Here is a 10,189-nt window from a genome sequence, read left to right on the forward strand (position 1 = left end):
ATGGATACACGGGCAGGCAGCTTGGTGGTCAGTGGAGGAGTATTTAAAGTAGGGACCGCAGACAGGCTTCAAAGGCCTAACATAAGAAAATGGGCTGGCTGTAGGCACTTTATAATTGGTTCCAGGGGTACACGGGCAGCAGTGGTCTGGTCAGTGGAGGAGTATTTAAAGTAGGGACCGCAGACAGGCTATCAAAGGCCTAACATAACAAACAATAGGCTCATGGCAGTTTCACAGCGGTTACATGGATACACGGGCAGGCAGCTTGGTGGTCAGTGGAGGAGTATTGCAAGTAGGGGCTGCAGACAGGCTATCAAAGGCCTAAAATAACAAACAGTAGGCAGTCATGGCAGTTTTACATCGGTTACATGGATACACAGGCAGGCACTCCAGGCAGCATTGTGGTCAGTGGAGGAGTATTGCAAGTAGGGGCCGCAGACAGGCTATCAAAGGCCTAAAATAACAAACAATAGGCTCATGGCAGTTTTACAGCGGTTACATGGATACACGGGCAGGCAGCTTGGTGGTCAGTGGAGGAGTATTTAAAGTAGGGACCGCAGACAGGCTTCAAAGGCCTAACATAAGAAAATGGGCTGGCTGTAGGCACTTTATAATTGGTTCCAGGGGTACACGGGCAGCAGTGGTCTGGTCAGTGGAGGAGTATTTAAAGTAGGGACCGCAGACAGGCTATCAAAGGCCTAACATAACAAACAATAGGCTCATGGCAGTTTCACAGCGGTTACATGGATACACGGGCAGGCAGCTTGGTGGTCAGTGGAGGAGTATTGCAAGTAGGGGCTGCAGACAGGCTATCAAAGGCCTAAAATAACAAACAGTAGGCAGTCATGGCAGTTTTACATCGGTTACATGGATACACAGGCAGGCACTCCAGGCAGCATTGTGGTCAGTGGAGGAGTATTGCAAGTAGGGGCCGCAGACAGGCTATCAAAGGCCTAAAATAACAAACAATAGGCTCATGGCAGTTTTACAGCGGTTACATGGATACACGGGCAGGCAGCTTGGTGGTCAGTGGAGGAGTATTTAAAGTAGGGACCGCAGACAGGCTTCAAAGGCCTAACATAAGAAAATGGGCTGGCTGTAGGCACTTTATAATTGGTTCCAGGGGTACACGGGCAGCAGTGGTCTGGTCAGTGGAGGAGTATTTAAAGTAGGGACCGCAGACAGGCTATCAAAGGCCTAACATAACAAACAATAGGCTCATGGCAGTTTCACAGCGGTTACATGGATACACGGGCAGGCAGCTTGGTGGTCAGTGGAGGAGTATTGCAAGTAGGGGCTGCAGACAGGCTATCAAAGGCCTAAAATAACAAACAGTAGGCAGTCATGGCAGTTTTACATCGGTTACATGGATACACAGGCAGGCACTCCAGGCAGCATTGTGGTCAGTGGAGGAGTATTGCAAGTAGGGGCCGCAGACAGGCTATCAAAGGCCTAAAATAACAAACAATAGGCTCATGGCAGTTTTACAGCGGTTACATGGATACACGGGCAGGCAGCTTGGTGGTCAGTGGAGGAGTATTTAAAGTAGGGACCGCAGACAGGCTTCAAAGGCCTAACATAAGAAAATGGGCTGGCTGTAGGCACTTTATAATTGGTTCCAGGGGTACACGGGCAGCAGTGGTCTGGTCAGTGGAGGAGTATTTAAAGTAGGGACCGCAGACAGGCTATCAAAGGCCTAAAATAACAAACAATAGGCTCATGGCAGTTTCACAGCGGTTACATGGATACACGGGCAGGCAGCTTGGTGGTCAGTGGAGGAGTATTGCAAGTAGGGGCCGCAGACAGGCTATCAAAGGCCTAAAATAACAAACAATAGGCTCATGGCAGTTTTACAGCGGTTACATGGATACACAGGCAGCTTGGTGGTGAGTGGAGGAGTAGTGCAAGGAGTGTCTGTCCCAGTACTCCCAAAATATAAATAGATGTTAATGTCTCGCAAAACAACCAAAACAAAAAAAAAAGGTGGCATACTTAGGTACAGGGGTGGGCTCATCTACTGAGTTTCTGACATAGTAATTTGGCAGTAACTATTTAATGGTGCCAATATAGGACACAGACACAGACTACTTTAAGTTGCATCATAGATGTCTACAAATTTGTATTGTCAGTGCCAGACATTGAATGATGTCAGCGAATAGACTAAAGATTGGTGGAGCTGTGCGACATAATTTTGCACGTGGTAGAGCACATTTTGAGCTGGGGTAGGGGGGAACTCTCTTGAGGCCGGCGGGACCGCCCCAGGGCCCCTCATGTTACAACGGTGTGTCTGACGTTGGGTGCGCACCACCACCGCCAGAGACACTACATTGTACTATGAGGGACCCAGTAGCAATGCCGTCAACCAAAAGCGAGCACACCCACCTCTTCAGACAAACAGCAGTCTCACGGGTGCTTGCGCCAAGTCGCGATACCACGGCCCCGTGTGGGGAGTTTTGCCATTTAGGGAGGTGTAAACATGTCGTATGCTGTACAATCAGCTGCAGCAAATTAGACATTAGAAAAGTAATTCACAGGCAAGAGCTTTTCATAGGAAAGCTAGGTGTCGGCCGGGCAAGGTGGGGCAAAAGATTTCGAAATCCAGTTGTGGTTCATTTTAATGAATGTTAGATCGTCAACATTTTGGGTAGCCAGACGAGTCCTTTTTTCGGTTAATATTGAACCTGCAGCACTGAATACTCTTTCTGATAGGACACTTGCTGCCGGGCAAGCAAGCTCCTGCAATGCATATTCTGCCAATTCTGGCCAGGTGTCTAATTTGGAGGCCCAGTAATCAAATGGGAATGACGGTTGAGGGAGAACATCGATAAGGGATGAAAAATAGTTAGTAACCATACTGGACAAATGTTGTCTCCTGTCACTTTCAATTGATGCAGCAGTACCTGTCCTGTCTGCGGTCATAGCAAAATCACTCCACAACCTGGTCAGAAAACCCCTCTGTCCAATGCCACTTCTGATGTGTGCACCCCTAACACTCCTAGTCTGCTGCCCCCTGGAGCTCGTGTGAGAACGATCACGTGCGCTGTGTGCTGGGAATGCCTGAAGCAAACGGTCAACAAGAGTTGATTGTTTGGTTGCTAATATTAGTTCCAAGTTCTCATGTGGCATAATATTTTGCAATTTGCCTTTATAGCGTGGATCAAGGAGGCAGGCCAACCAGTAATCGTCATCGTTCATCATTTTCGTAATGCGTGTGTCCCTTTTTAGGATACGTAAGGCATAATCCGCCATGTGGGCCAAAGTTCCAGTTGTCAAATCTCCGGTTGTGATTGGTTGAGGGGCAGTTGCAGGCAAATCTACGTCACTTGTGTCCCTCAAAAAACCAGAACCCGGCCGTGACACGCAACCAAATTCCTGTGCCCCCGGGAAAGGTTCGGCATTAAAAATATACTCATCCCCATCATCCTCCTCGTCCTCCACCTCCTCTTCGCCCGCTACCTCGTCCTGTACACTGCCCTGACCAGACAATGGCTGACTGTCATCAAGGCTTTCCTCTTCCTCTGGTGCAGACGCCTGCTCCTTTATGTGCGTCAAACTTTGCATCAGCAGACGCATTAGGGGGATGCTCATGCTTATTACGGCGTTGTCTGCACTAACCAGCCGTGTGCATTCCTCAAAGCACTGAAGGACTTGACACATGTCTTGTATCTTAGACCACTGCACACCTGACAACTCCATGTCTGCCATCCTACTGCCTGCCCGTGTATCCTCCCACAAATAAATAACAGCACGCCTCTGTTCGCACAGTCTCTGAAGCATGTGCAGTGTTGAGTTCCACCTTGTTGCAACGTCTATGATTAGGCGATGCTGGGGAAGGTTCAAAGACCGCTGATAGGTCTGCATACGGCTGGCGTGTACAGGCGAACGTCGGATATGTGAGCAAAGTGCACGCACTTTGAGGAGCAGGTCGGAGAACCCAGGATAAGTTTTCAATAAGCACTGCACCACCAGGTTTAAGGTGTGAGCCAGGCAAGGAATGTGTTTCAGTTGGGAAAGGGAGATGGCAGCCATGAAATTCCTTCCGTTATCACTCACTACCTTGCCTGCCTCAAGATCTACTGTGCCCAGCCACGACTGCGTTTCTTGTTGCAAGAACTCGGACAGAACTTCCGCGGTGTGTCTATTGTCGCCCAAGCACTTCATAGCCAATACAGCCTGCTGACGCTTGGCAGTAGCTGGCCCATAATGGGACAACTGGTGTGCAACAGTGTCATCTGCCGATGGAGTGGTTGGCAGACTGCGTTCTGTGGAAGAGCTGTAGCTTCTGCAGGAGGACGAGGAGGAGGAGGAGGAGGGGGTGCGAACGCCTACAGCCAACTGTTTCCTAGACCGTGGGCTAGGCACAACTGTCCCTAAATTGATGTCGCCTGTGGACCCTGCATCCACCACATTCACCCAGTGTGCCGTGATGGACACATAACGTCCCTGGCCATGCCTACTGGTCCATGCATCTGTAGTCAGGTGCACCTTTGTACTCACAGATTGCCTGAGTGCATGGACGATGCGCTGTTTAACATGCTGGTGCAGGGCTGGGATGGCTTTTCTGGAAAAAAAGTGTCGACTGGGTAGCTCGTATCGTGGTTCAGCGTACTCCATCAGGGCTTTGAAAGCTTCGCTTTCAACTAACCGGTAGGGCATCATCTCTAACGAGATTAGTCTAGCTATGTGGGCGTTAAAACCCTGTGTACGCGGATGCGAGGATAAGTACTTCCTTTTTCTAACCAGAGTCTCATGTAGGGTGAGCTGGACTGGAGAGCTGGAGATCGTGGAACTTTCGGGTGTGCCGGTGTACATGGCAGACTGAGAGACGGTTGGAGACGGTATTGTTTCCGCCGGTGCCCTAGATGCAATATTTCCTCCTACAAAACTGGTGATTCCCTGACCCTGACTGCTTTTGGCTGGCAAAGAAACCTGCACAGATACTGCCTGTGGTGCGGAAAATGGTGGCCTTACAGTGACGGAAGGGATGTTGCGTTGCTGACTAGCTTCATTGGCCGAGGGTGCTACAACCTTGAGGGACGTTTGGTAGTTAGTCCAGGCTTGAAAATGCATGGTGGTTAAGTGTCTATGCATGCAACTAGTATTTAGACTTTTCAGATTCTGACCTCTGCTTAAGCTAGTTGAACATTTTTGACAGATGACTTTGCGCTGATCAGTTGGATGTTGTTTAAAAAAATGCCAGACTGCACTCTTCCTAGACTCGGATCCCTTTTCAGGGATTGCAGACTGAGCTTTAACCGGATGGCAACGCTGTGCTCCAACAGGTTTTGGCTTTGACACGCGTTTTGGGCCAGATACGGGCCCGGCAGATGTAACCTGTTGCGATGTTGATGCCTGCTGCGGCCCCTCCTCCACCTCCGCTTCTGAACTACTGCCGCCTGCACCCTGTTCCCCCAATGGCTGCCAATCGGGGTCAATAACTGGGTCATCTATTACCTCCTCTTCGAGCTCGTGTGCAACTTCGTCTGTGTCACTGTGTCGGTCGGTGGTATAGCGTTCGTGGCGGGGCAACATAGTCTCATCAGGGTCTGATTGTGGATCTGTACCCTGAGAGGGCAATGTGGTGGTCTGAGTCAAAGGAGCAGCATAGTACTCTGGCTGTGGCTGTGCATCAGTGCACTCCATGTCAGAATATACTTGTAATGGGCATGGCCTGTTAAATGTTTCACTTTCTAAGCCAGGGACGGTATGTGTAAAGAGCTCCATGGAGTGACCCGTTGTGTCGCCTGCTGCATCCTTCTCTCTTGTTGTAGTTTTTGCTGAGGAGGACAAGGAAGCGACTTGTCCCTGACCGTGAACATCCACAAGCGACGCGCTGCTTTTACATTTACCAGTTTCGGAAGAGGAGGCAAAAGAGCTAGAGGCTGAGTCTGCAATGTAAGCCAAAACTTGCTGTTGCTGCTCCGCCTTTAAAAGCGGTTTTCCTACTCCCAGAAAAGAGAGCGTTCGAGGCCTTGTGTAGCCTGACGACGAAACTGGCTCCACAGCTCCAGACTTAGGTGGAATATTTTTATCCCCACGACCACCTGATGCTCCTCTACCACTACCATCATTACCAGCTGACAATGAACGCCCACGACGACCTCTTGCACCAGACTTCCTCATTGTTTTAAAATCTTAACCAAAGTAACTTTATTTGTTGCTGTCAAACAACTTACACGGTGAGCTATAACTTCAGTATGATTTCAATATCCCTTAACAGGTTGGTGAGACCACAAGGAAAATCAGGCACAATGTTACACACTCTGTTTTCTGTGGCACAAAATCACAGAGATGACACACACGCAGGACTGTCACTCAAGCACTAATGTCAATATTAATCTCCCACCTAATTTATTTTTTTTTTTTTCTCAGGGAGACTTTAGAAACCAAATAATATTAAAAAAAAAAAAAAAAAAGGCTTTCTATGGCCCACAATTAGAGAGAGAGAGGTGGCACACCCAGGAGTCAAGACTGGCACACAAGCTGAGAGGGCAATATTACTCTCCCACTGTTTTTTTATGTATTTTTTGTTTTTTCAGGGAGACTTTAGAAACCCAATAATATTTTAAAAAAAAAATAAATAGGCTTTCTATGGCCCACTGAATGAGAGGGAGAGAGGTGGCACACCCAGGAGTCAAGACTGGCACACAAGCTGAAAGGGCAATATTACTCTCCCACTGTTTTTTTAGGTTTTTTTTTTTTTTTCAGGGAGACTTTAGAAACCCAATAATATTTTAAAAAAAAAATAAATAGGCTTTCTATGGCCCACTGAATGAAAGGGAGAGAGGTGGCACACCCAGGAGTCAAGACTGGCACACAAGCTGAAAGGGCAATATTACTCTCCCACTGTTTTTTTATGTATTTTTTTTTTTTTCAGGGAGACTTTAGAAACCCAATAATATTTAAAAAAAAAAATAAATAGGCTTTCTATGGCCCACTGAATGAGAGGGAGAGAGGTGGCACACCCAGGAGTCAAGACTGGCACACAAGCTGAAAGGGCAATATTACTCTCCCACTGTTTTTTTAGGTTTTTTTTTTTTTTTCAGGGAGACTTTAGAAACCAAATAATATAAAAAAAAAAAAAAAAAAAAAATAGGCTTGCTATAGCCCACTGAATGAGAGATAGCACACACAGCAGTGGCACACAAGCCCTGACTGAGGCCAATATTTTTCTCCCACTGATTGATGTAGTGTTTTTGTGTTGAGGTAGAATTTAGAACACAAATCACGGAAAAAATAAATAGGCTTTCTATGGCCCACTGAATGAAAGGGAGAGAGGTGGCACACCCAGGAGTCAAGACTGGCACACAAGCTGAAAGGGCAATATTACTCTCCCACTGTTTTTTTATGTATTTTTTGTTTTTTCAGGGAGACTTTAGAAACCCAATAATATTTAAAAAAAAAAATAAATAGGCTTTCTATGGCCCACTGAATGAGAGGGAGAGAGGTGGCACACCCAGGAGTCAAGACTGGCACACAAGCTGAAAGGGCAATATTACTCTCCCACTGTTTTTTTAGGTTTTTTTTTTTTTTTTCAGGGAGACTTTAGAAACCCAATAATATTTTAAAAAAAAAATAAATAGGCTTTCTATGGCCCACTGAATGAGAGGGAGAGAGGTGGCACACCCAGGAGTCAAGACTGGCACACAAGCTGAAAGGGCAATATTACTCTCCCACTGTTTTTTTAGGTTTTTTTTTTTTTTTCAGGGAGACTTTAGAAACCCAATAATATTTTAAAAAAAAAATAAATAGGCTTTCTATGGCCCACTGAATGAAAGGGAGAGAGGTGGCACACCCAGGAGTCAAGACTGGCACACAAGCTGAAAGGGCAATATTACTCTCCCACTGTTTTTTTATGTATTTTTTGTTTTTTCAGGGAGACTTTAGAAACCCAATAATATTTAAAAAAAAAAATAAATAGGCTTTCTATGGCCCACTGAATGAGAGGGAGAGAGGTGGCACACCCAGGAGTCAAGACTGGCACACAAGCTGAAAGGGCAATATTACTCTCCCACTGTTTTTTTAGGTTTTTTTTTTTTTTTCAGGGAGACTTTAGAAACCAAATAATATAAAAAAAAAAAAAAAAAAAAAATAGGCTTGCTATAGCCCACTGAATGAGAGATAGCACACACAGCAGTGGCACACAAGCCCTGACTGAGGCCAATATTTTTCTCCCACTGATTGATGTAGTGTTTTTGTGTTGAGGTAGAATTTAGAACACAAATCACGGAAAAAATAAATAGGCTTTCTATGGCCCACTGAATGAAAGGGAGAGAGGTGGCACACCCAGGAGTCAAGACTGGCACACAAGCTGAAAGGGCAATATTACTCTCCCACTGTTTTTTTATGTATTTTTTGTTTTTTCAGGGAGACTTTAGAAACCCAATAATATTTAAAAAAAAAAATAAATAGGCTTTCTATGGCCCACTGAATGAGAGGGAGAGAGGTGGCACACCCAGGAGTCAAGACTGGCACACAAGCTGAAAGGGCAATATTACTCTCCCACTGTTTTTTTAGGTTTTTTTTTTTTTCAGGGAGACTTTAGAAACCCAATAATATTTAAAAAAAAAAATAAATAGGCTTTCTATGGCCCACTGAATGAGAGGGAGAGAGGTGGCACACCCAGGAGTCAAGACTGGCACACAAGCTGAAAGGGCAATATTACTCTCCCACTGTTTTTTTAGGTTTTTTTTTTTTTTTTCAGGGAGACTTTAGAAACCCAATAATATTTTAAAAAAAAAATAAATAGGCTTTCTATGGCCCACTGAATGAGAGGGAGAGAGGTGGCACACCCAGGAGTCAAGACTGGCACACAAGCTGAAAGGGCAATATTACTCTCCCACTGTTTTTTTAGGTTTTTTTTTTTTTTTCAGGGAGACTTTAGAAACCCAATAATATTTAAAAAAAAAAATAAATAGGCTTTCTATGGCCCACTGAATGAAAGGGAGAGAGGTGGCACACCCAGGAGTCAAGACTGGCACACAAGCTGAAAGGGCAATATTACTCTCCCACTGTTTTTTTATGTATTTTTTGTTTTTTCAGGGAGACTTTAGAAACCCAATAATATTTTTTAAAAAAAATAAATAGGCTTTCTATGGCCCGCTGAATGAGAGGGAGAGAGGTGGCACACCCAGGAGTCAAGACTGGCACACAAGCTGAAAGGGCAATATTATTCTCCCACTGTTTTTTTAGGTTTTTTTTTTTTTTTTCAGGGAGAATTAGAAACCAAATAATATTAAAAAAAAAAAATAAATAGGCTTTCTATGGCCCACTGAATGAGAGGGAGAGAGGTGGCACACCCAGGAGTCAAGACTGGCACACAAGCTGAAAGGGCAATATTACTCTCCCACTGTTTTTTTAGGTTTTTTTTTTTTTTTCAGGGAGACTTTAGAAACCAAATAATATTAAAAAAAAAAAAAAAAAAAAAAAAATAGGCTTGCTATAGCCCACTGAATGAGAGATAGCACACACAGCAGTGGCACACAAGCCCTGACTGAGGCCAATATTTTTCTCCCACTGATTGATGTAGTGTTTTTGTGTTGAGGTAGAATTTAGAACACAAATCACGGAAAAAATAAATAGGCTTTCTATGGCCCACTGAATGAAAGGGAGAGAGGTGGCACACCCAGGAGTCAAGACTGGCACACAAGCTGAAAGGGCAATATTACTCTCCCACTGTTTTTTTATGTATTTTTTGTTTTTTCAGGGAGACTTTAGAAACCCAATAATATTTTTTAAAAAAAATAAATAGGCTTTCTATGGCCCACTGAATGAGAGGGAGAGAGGTGGCACACCCAGGAGTCAAGACTGGCACACAAGCTGAAAGGGCAATATTACTCTCCCACTGTTTTTTTAGGTTTTTTTTTTTTTTCAGGGAGACTTTAGAAACCAAATAATATTAAAAAAAAAAAAAAAAAAAATAGGCTTGCTATAGCCCACTGAATGAGAGATAGCACACACAGCAGTGGCACACAAGCCCTGACTGAGGCCAATATTTTTCTCCCACTGATTGATGTAGTGTTTTTGTGTTGAGGTAGATTTTAGAACACAAATCACGGAAAAAATAAATAGGCTTTCTATGGCCCACTCAGTGAGAGATGGCACACACAGGGATGGCACTGTAGCAGAAATGCCAATCTTAATCTCCCACAAAAAAAAAAAAAAAAAAAAAAAAAAACTGTCCTACAAT

Source organism: Ranitomeya variabilis, chromosome 2 (genome assembly GCF_051348905.1).
Source record: "Ranitomeya variabilis isolate aRanVar5 chromosome 2, aRanVar5.hap1, whole genome shotgun sequence".
NCBI classification, from domain to species: domain Eukaryota; kingdom Metazoa; phylum Chordata; class Amphibia; order Anura; family Dendrobatidae; genus Ranitomeya; species Ranitomeya variabilis.